We start from the raw sequence: 9682 nt of genomic DNA on the forward strand, positions 1-9682 counted from the left end.
CAAAAATGGCGTGGTTTCTTCAGTTTACACTCCTGCTCCTCACCATTATGTGTCTCAAGTGTAATTCTTTTTTTTTTTTGTATTTTATTTTTTTATTCTTTTTTAAAACAAACATATAAACAAACATGACAACACACGATAAGATATACAAGCATTAATTGTCAGGGCACATCCAATGAGATCACATTTTGGTTAGTTGTTTTATATAAGATATACCCATAATACCTGTTATCTAAAAAAAAACCCTACATACGTATGCTCAGCTCGAAACCCCCCCTCCCGGACCCCACCTTGAGAAGTACCTCCACTATCCCTCGCACCTAACCAGACACTACCATTATAAGCTAGCTTTTATTCTCTCCACCACTTCTAACCACATTGACATTTTGGATTCATTGAGACCCAGAATTCTTGCTGTAGATATTTCATGGTAAATTACATCGAGATATGTAAGAAACCAAACTTTACGGCACATTTTTTCCGGTTGAAACCAGCGTGATGCGATCAGCTTTTTGGCTACTGTGATACCCGATAAAACCAATCTCTTTAGCTGTGGATTCACTGCAAACTCAAAAACATCATTCAACAGCAATACCGAGGGGTGTACAGGTATATTCCAAGATACGAGTTTTGATATTTGTTGGGTCACATCTTTCCAGAATGCCTTAACTGGTGAGCAGTCCCAATACATGTGCATAAATGTCCCTTCGTCCCCATTTGTACATTGGGTGCATTTGGAATCTTGTTTGAGCCCCATTCGGCACAGTCTTATAGGAGTCAAGTATGTCCTGTGAATATAGTTAAGATTGATTTGTTGATGATCCGGGTTCCTTGATGTAAGTCGGACATTTGCCCAGGCTCCTTGCCAATCAAAGTCATTTTCCAGGTCTGGTATATCCCTCCTCCAGACAGAGTCAAGTTGGAGGGTTTCATACGAGGACGTTAGTAATTGATGATAAAATTCTGAAACAAAACCTCTCGATGTCTCTCTTGAGTAGAAGAATTTGTGGTATCTGTGGTGTTCAATTGGTCTGTCTAATGGAACACCGTGAGACTTCAAACATAGCTCTAACTGTTTGTGAAAAAGCCATGTGGACTTGGTGAGATTAAATTTTTTGCGTATTTCTTTATCACTACAAAAACCCTGTTTGTTAAAAATATCCCCTAATGAGTGTATGCCTTGCTTTTCCCATATAGGGAATCTTATAGGTCGTTTTCCAATTAAGAGAGCATTGTTATATCAAGTGTAATTCTATGATGATGATCACTACCCATACTTCCCACCTGCTCCTCTGCTGGCTCTGATACACCCATCCCTATCCTGGTATCTACTACCCCCTCCACACTGGACTCAGGAAGATGAGCAACCCACCGGGCAGTTCTCAGCTCATCCTGAACAGAATCATCTGTCATTTCCTCACTAGGAACAGTGCCAGGAATAGACACCTCAATCTCTGGCTCATCCCATGACGGCAAAGGCAGGAAATTGACGGGCATAATCAAATTCCTATGAACAGTCTTAATCCTCCCTGTGACAGGATGACGGATACTGTATATGTTCAGCACACTGTTTTTACACACAACAGTATAGACAGCACTCTCCCAACGGTCAGCTAGCTTTTTCTTGCCTCGCTCCCCCTTATTTGCCAGTAAGACCCGATCCCCCTTCTCCACCGAATGTCCCTTTAGCTGTCTGTTATACACCTCAGCTTGCCTGGTCTGTTGCTTCTCAGCATGCTTTTGAGCAAGTGCCATTGCTTCCCTCAGATCCTTTCCCAGTGACTGGACATACTTATCCACATCCACCGTATCTCCATCCAAAAGGACACTCTGAAACATAACATCGACAGGTAATCTTGGAGTGCGACCAAACATCAAAAAGAAGGGTAGGAGCCCTGTGGTCTCATGCACTGTGCAATTATAAGCAAACGTCAAAGTGTTCAACATCTGAGGCCATTTCACCTTGGAACGAGGTGGCAAAGCACGGATCATACTACCTAAAGTGCGATTTAGACGTTCTGCTTGTCCATTTCCCATAGGATGGTATGGCGTGGTATGGGATTTTTCAACCCCTGCCATCTGAAGCATCTCTGCTATGAGTGCACTCTCAAAATTAGCCCCTCTGTCGCTATGAATGCAGGCTGCAAAACCATAAACAGAAAAAGAATTATTCCAGAGCACCCTAGCCACTGTCTTGGCAGACTGATTGGGACACGGATAAGCACACGCTAGTTTGGTAAAATGGTCAGTTATAACAAGCACATCAATGGACTTATTATTGGCATCCTCAGCCGACCAAAAGTCAATACACACCAACTCCAGTGGTGCAGTGGTGACTATAGATACCAGCGGAGCCCTAGCCTCCGGCTCAGGTGCTTTGCTCAGTACACATCTCTTACAATGACTCACATATTCTTTGACATCCTTTTCCATGGAGTCCCAATAGAAACGTTGTCTAGTGAGCCACAATGTGCGCTGCTGGCCCTGGTGACCAGCCTCATCATGTACCCCTTTCAGCACCTGTCCTCTCAGAGCGCTCGGTACAACATATTGAAAGACCTTCTTCTTACTCACAGCGTGTTTGGAAACACGGTACAACACTCCTAATTTGGTGGTGAGTTTTCCCCACTGCCTCAGTGTGCGGTTTGTTTCTTTTGACTCATGAACTCTTTCTCTTCGAGATGGGCGGCGGCCTCTATCTACAAAGAATTTGACTCTACCAGTAACAGGGTCCTGGCACTGCTTGTCGTACAATTCCTCATGAGTGATGACCGGCAATGGGCTCTGTCCCATGGACACCAACCTTTCTAACTGCTGCACATGAGAGACTGCTCTCATAGCTGCGCCATCCTCCCAACAGCGATGTGTGTGGAGTACAGCAGATACCTCTTCACGGGATATGCTCCCGCTGTCACTACCCACCTCACCACTGGCCTTAAGGGAACTCTGAATGGACAACCCTAGGCCCTTCCTCCTCACCTCTGGTTCCTCACAGGTAAGACGGAACATGTTCTGCACGTCATCCACCTCCAAACCCTTAGCCTCCCTCAACAAGACATCATACGAGGTCCTTGTCAGCCTGTGCATCACCCTAGGCTTAGTAAAAGGCTCCCTGCTCAGTGCATCAGCTACTGTATTTTTAGGCCCAGGAATGTACTGAATGTCAAAATCAAAAGGTGCCAGCTTAGCCACCCATCTCTGCTCGCATGCATCAAGTTTTGGCTTTGTGAGGATGTACTTAAGTGGATTATTATCTGTCCACACTGTACATTTATGTCCTTGCAGCCAATGGCTAAACTTGTCGTGTATAGCCCATTTCATGGCGAGAAACTCAAGCCTATGAGCGGGATATTTAGACTGAGCATGATTCAAAGATTTACTAGCAAAAGCTATGGGCCTGGCTGTGCTACACCCTTCCTGCACTTGTGAAAGCACAGCTCCCAGTCCACTAGTGGATGCATCTACAGACAATAAAAATGGCTGAGAAAAGTCAGGGTGAGCCAACAGAGCTTGTCCCACCAATGCAGCCTTTAACGCCTCAAAGGCCTCCCTACACTCCACAGTCCAGTCTGCTGCACTAAGCCTACGAAGGGGGGCAGCTCTCTTCCCTTTTACTTTGCCTCTCCGTGGCTTTTTCACACCCGTGGTCAACTGAAACAGTGGTCTTGCAACTACAGAGCAGTTCTCAATGTAATGTTGATAATACACCACCATTCCTAAAAATGACCGGATCTTATTGGCAGACGGGGTGACCCCATCCGACTCCATAATATCGCTCTCCGTCACACCCACTATAGCCTGCACCTTATCAGGGTCTGTGGCTATCCCTTCCCGAGAAACAATGTGTCCCAAGAACTTCAGTGACTTTCTCAGAAACTGACACTTAGACGGAGACAACTTCAGATTGTGTTCTCGTAAACGCTGAAATACCATCTCCAGCCTCTGCAAGCTCTCTTCTTCAGACTTGCCAAAGACCAGAAGGTCATCTAAATAACAGAGAAGACTCAGTGAGTTCTGATCACCAAAGATTGTGAGCATCATTCTCATGAACGTAGCTGGACTATTACAAAGCCCCTGGGGCATACGGTTATATTCATGTAAACCGAGAGGAGAGGAGAACGCAGTGTATTTCTTATCATCCTCATGCAGGGGGACATTGTAATACCCGGATGTCAAATCCATAGAACTGAAAAAGGCATTGCCTCCCAACGCTGCAAGTACATCTGCTTGATGAGGTAATGGATGTGCATCTTTTACCGTGCGAGCGTTTAACCACCTGAAATCTGTGCACAGTCTCAAGTCCCCATTCTTTTTCCAACAAAGAACAAGGGGGGATGCATACTCACTACTCGACTTCCTAATTATCTCCCTGTCCTCCATCTCGTTCAGAGTCTCTCTCAACTTTTGGTAATGGGCGGGGGAGAGCCTCCGGTAAGGTAACCGAAAGGGCCGATCGTCAGTCAGTCGGATACGGTGACAGAAGCCACTAGCCTCACCACAATCCAACCGGTGTCTAGAAAACACATCCTCATAGTTCTCAATTAGATCAGTCAGTCTATCTTTCCAGACTGGTGAGACCTGACAGTCATCAACTGGTTCTGGAGCCCTAGACTAGCCAGTCTATCATTCCCCCTAGCTACATTGTTGCTAGCACAACTCCTAGCTGTCAGACTGCCGTGAGAGCTGCCACTACTCACTCTACCGGCATTCTGGTGGACTGACGTGTCCGTATCACTGTCAAAATCTTCTAATGCAATGCATGGATATACGTCAGCCACTTTTGCATTCCGTCTCAAGGTGATAGCTTTGGTAGTCGGATTTATAATCTTGACAGGAAGCCACCCATCCCCCCAGAGAGGTGTAACTACCCTGCCAACTAGTATGTTACGGTGCACACAACGAGAGGCGCTGGGCTCAACAATAACGGTACTTCCCATAGAAAGTTTTGTCCTGGGTGGGAGACGACCCCACACTACATGCTCACTCATCGGTTCAAGTGTTACGGCCTGTTTCAACTTGACTGTTCCCACTTTGTCAGGAATTTCCTCCCCCCTCCATCTCTCAAGATTGGCCATGAACCTGATAAACTGACTGTTTTCGTCCTGACATGGTGACTCAGCTTTTCCCAATATGCGCCAGTAGGCCCCCGTGGATTTGAACTGTCTGATTAAGGGCTTCATCACATTGGTGCCTATAATGAGCTCATCAACCTGACCCTCCACTATCAAGACTGGTACTATGTATTCAAAACCGTAAAGCTTAAGTTTCAGCTCACACGTTCCCACCGGGCTAGTTTGTTTCCCACCACACCCCACAAGAACAACATTGGTAGTCGATATCAAATCACCCGTCACTACTCCTGCCTCCCTCAGCCGAGGAACCACATCAGCGCGCAGAGAAGTAGCCATGGATCCGCTATCTAACATCCCCTGTAACTCAACCTTGTCTCCTGTTAATACGGTGATGTTCTGGTCACATTCTGCATAATTACTGTCTTGTCTTTGGGTGCTGCTTCACAAACGGACGTGTATACAGACTGAATATCATCATTGCAATTGGAGGAAAAACCATAGGGGCCCACATTGTCCTCCTTTGAACGAGGGCCGGCTAGTTTTCCTGAGGAGGACCAGCCTGTCTCTGACCAGGGGGCTGTCTAGGAGTGGTCTGCCCACAATGGATACCAATATGCCCTGGACCCAGACACTTGAAACACAGCCTGTGCGTCCTACAATGCGTCCTAGTATTGTGCTCCAAACTGCCACAAACCTGACATTCTTGAGAAGGTTTGGGGACTTGTCTATGGGGGCCATTTTGTACATAAGGACCATTTTGTACATAAGGACCATTTTGTACAGACTGAGTGTTGTTGCCTAACGCCATTTCTAACACTCTCAGAACTCTATCCATTGTGTTATTCTCAGATACAGGCAACAGCTGCTCTAGCTCTGGACTACTGACAGCCATAGGTGACGCGCTTTCGTGATTAACAACCACCCTCTCCTGTGATGACTCAATGGCGACCACTTGTTGTGTCAACCGACCTCGACTCGCTCTATGTTCTCTCAAATATTCATCCAAATGTCCCTGCACCTCACCTGCTGTCCACTCACGAGATGGCTTACTTTTGAACACTAAGGACAACTCCTTATCGGGGCAGTTACGGATGAACATGAGAACTAGATGCTGGCTCAGGCTAGTCTGAGATTCCCCCTTACTAAGAAGACACTGCTCTGTGGCTTCTGCTGCTTTGTTAAGCCTAATCCAATAGTCAAGAGGATTCTCGCTTGCATATGCTTTGACTGCATAAAAGTCAGCTAATGGAAGTTCTGAATGAATAATATCACCAAAATGTTGTCTCAAAATGCTAAAAATAACACCCACCTCACTGACAGTTGAGTTGCTACGCAGCCATACTTTGGTAACGTCCCGGGCCCTCCCCATTAGCTTGTTCATAACCTCCTCAACTTGTTCAGCTCCAGTACAGTTATTTTATTTTTCTTTCTGATATACGTCCTCATGAGTTCCTCCCACTCAAAAACAGAGCACTTATCTGTGCTGTCCCCTCTAAAATAGGGTGGGGCATTTGCATCTGAACGTAACACAAGATTCATTTTGGATGCATCAATCACAGTATTCCCACATTGGTCAGGTTGGAACGTCTGTTGGGGATTTTGAGAAGCTAATACAGGTGAAGTCCCCGTGATTGTGTTCTGCATTAACGTCATTCTAATAGCTTCCCCTATTTCTGACCCAATGGATTTTATCAAATTGGCCATTTGACTGGGGGATGTTTCAACACTAGTGTTGTTAATTTCACCAGGTGAGGGAACAACCGGAGTGAAAAGTAACGATTGGGCATTTCTCTCTGAGTGACCCTCTACACTCCCCCTTCCAGGACTAGAGGAACCTGAACCACCTGGACTCGCCGGAGTAGACTGCATGACCGGTGTGTAACTTAGAACCCCTCTCCCTCTCCCCACAGTCAAGTTCCCTGTAGGAGTGTTTCCTACATTCAAAGTCATTTTCAGTATCAAATGGTACTTTTACCGTTATACTCTTCAGCGTGTTTTAGGTAACACACTCGAAATCAATAAACTTGATTAGAGACTATATCTTTTTCAAAGGATTCAGTGCTCTCCAGCCTCCTCAGGAACAGACCTCAGGAACAGACGGCGAATGCAGCGTCCCCGTGACCAGGCCGCGCCAGCAGCATCCACGCGTCTAGGCCGCACATGAAGCCTCCACGTCTCTCCAGCAACACCGATGGTCGGCCTCCGCTGACCAGTTGATCCGGGTTGTCTCGGCACCAGTTTGTAGCGTGATCCAATCTGCGTTGTGTCTGGTGTGAGGTGGACGTAGACTCAGACAACGGTACTCAGTTGATGGTGTTTTATTGGTGATTCCCTGTTAGCAAACCAAAACAGCACGTACACAAAAACATGGCGTAAGCGACCATCATCACGTAGTCCACCTCTGCTCTTGTTCTCAGCAAACTCAAAGAGAGCGCGCGCACATTCAAAACAGCGCGCCATCCACAGTTACAACAATTGTTAGCTACTATTAAATACATGTAGCTCAGTACAAGTCAACTTCAGCAAAAACATATGAAATAATATGAAATGAAAGACAGTGTGTAAGCATTAATTAAACCGAAATACAAAAACAACGGTTCATACCTGTTAGCAAACCAAAACAGCACGTACACAAAAACATGGCGTAAGCAACCATCATCACGTAGTCCACCTGTGATCGCCAAACAGAATACGAGTTAGCCCACAACGGTACTATGGCTGTTTTACACAGGGCGAATTAATGTCATTACACAACAGGGTATTTCAGTACCAAAACCAAAATATAAATCAATTTTACAAGTTATACATAGCAATTAAATCCAATATTAGGTAACCGAAAGCGCGTACCTCTGCTCTCGTTCTCAGCAAACTCAAAGAGAGCGACCACTTCCGCCGGCATCTACCTTGCCGACAAACCGGCTAAACCATTTTGTACATTGGTTGAAAGTATTTACAATACAACAAATATTCAATGGAAAGATATCCTATCCTCTCTAAACCCATTATAAAAGACCCAAAAGGGATTTCGTTTGGAGAATCAATAACTCAATGTGAGGAAATTAATATAAACTAGTAACCAAGGCACCCCTCCACAACACTAGAGTGAGCTCGGTCCACTTTGTTCCTTCAAAGTAAGAGTGTTTCCGTCTTGGCCTACTTATTTAAGATAAAAGATAACAGTTTCTGTCCATGATTCTAGCATAACAACTTCACTCTGCTACATAAGCACAGACTTCAAATATTACCAGGAATCAATGAACTAATCTATCAATTCCCCCTTTTGACGTTAAATAAAACGTCAACACACAGTTCATTGATCTGTATCCGTCGATTGTCACCTCATTACATGCATCACATCCAATCCCAGACGGGATAATCAACATCAGGAGAGCAGAGAGAGAGATAGAGGGAGGGGGGAGAGCGGGAGAGAGAGAGAGAAGAAAGAGAGAAACACAATTCTGGCAACCTAACAGAAGATACCGTAACCCCGTTGGACCCCCCTTACTCATTCACCTAACCCAGGGGAACCCCCCCTCTATTTACAGTGCACCCCTGGTCCCGTCTTCTAGGGGATGTGGGTCTCCTCCTGAGCTGGTTCCCGTTCCAGGGTGCGGTCCCCTAGGCAAACGTGCCTCCTCCGGTCCGCTGCCTTCCCAGTGTCTCAGACTGTCCCGTCCACCTCTCGCCGGCCGGCCCCACCGTCACTCCAACTCAGCTCAGTGTCTCCCCTGCGGCCGCTTCCCCCGTTCTAGTCGTGGACGAACTGCGTGTCGTAGACGACGATCAGCGGTGATTGATCTGCGGTCTCCGCGGTGCCTGGCTGCGGTGTTCCTCTCCGGCCTCTCGCACAGCTGCCATCTCCTCCGGTCCGCCTCTCATCCTGGCCCATCTGTCCTTCGTCTCCTCCTGCCTGTCATCCGGTCGTCTGGTGGTCTGGTCACGGACGTCTGAGGGGCTGCTGGTATCTCACCCCTGGTTCAGACGCGCTGCAGACAGCTGGTAGTGACTGCTGGATCCTCTGCACCGTCTCCTCCTCCTCCGCGTCTCCATTCCCCGTTCCGTCCTTGGTTGCGGCTGGCCCACATCAATTCTCACTCCGGAACCTCCATTTGTTAGGGATTTCCTATCCCTCGTGAATTCTTAATTGATATAGTTGTGGACCAGTCGGCCGAAAGACGAAGCGGAAGACAGAGTATTTCTCAAACGGAGCTTTTATTCATTAGAGAAGAAGACAGTCAGTCACCCCGCGCGGGCACATCACCAGTAGACAAAAGAGGCAGAATGTCCATATTACATGTCACTTTATACACTCTTGAGAAAGGGGAGGGGGGTGTGTGTGTATGTCTCTGTGTGTGTATGTATGGGTGTTTGTGTGGTGTGTGCTTGTGTGTGTGTGTGTGTGTGTGTGTGCTGAAAGGGAGGGACATGATTTTGCATGTATAACTGCCAGAGAGAGAGAGAGTGCCAAGGGAACTAGGATTTTGCATGTTCTGCTACATGATTTTGCATGTGTGTGCACGGGGCCCTGTGTAGAAGGAACCTCTAGCCAGAGGTCATCAGGTCACGCCACATGCAGGGGGAGAGAGACACAGAGAGCAGTGTGCAGTCTA

The sequence above is a fragment of the Notolepis coatsorum genome, assembly GCF_963971535.1.
Source record: "Notolepis coatsorum genome assembly, chromosome: 8".
In the NCBI taxonomy this organism is placed as follows: domain Eukaryota; kingdom Metazoa; phylum Chordata; class Actinopteri; order Aulopiformes; family Paralepididae; genus Notolepis; species Notolepis coatsorum.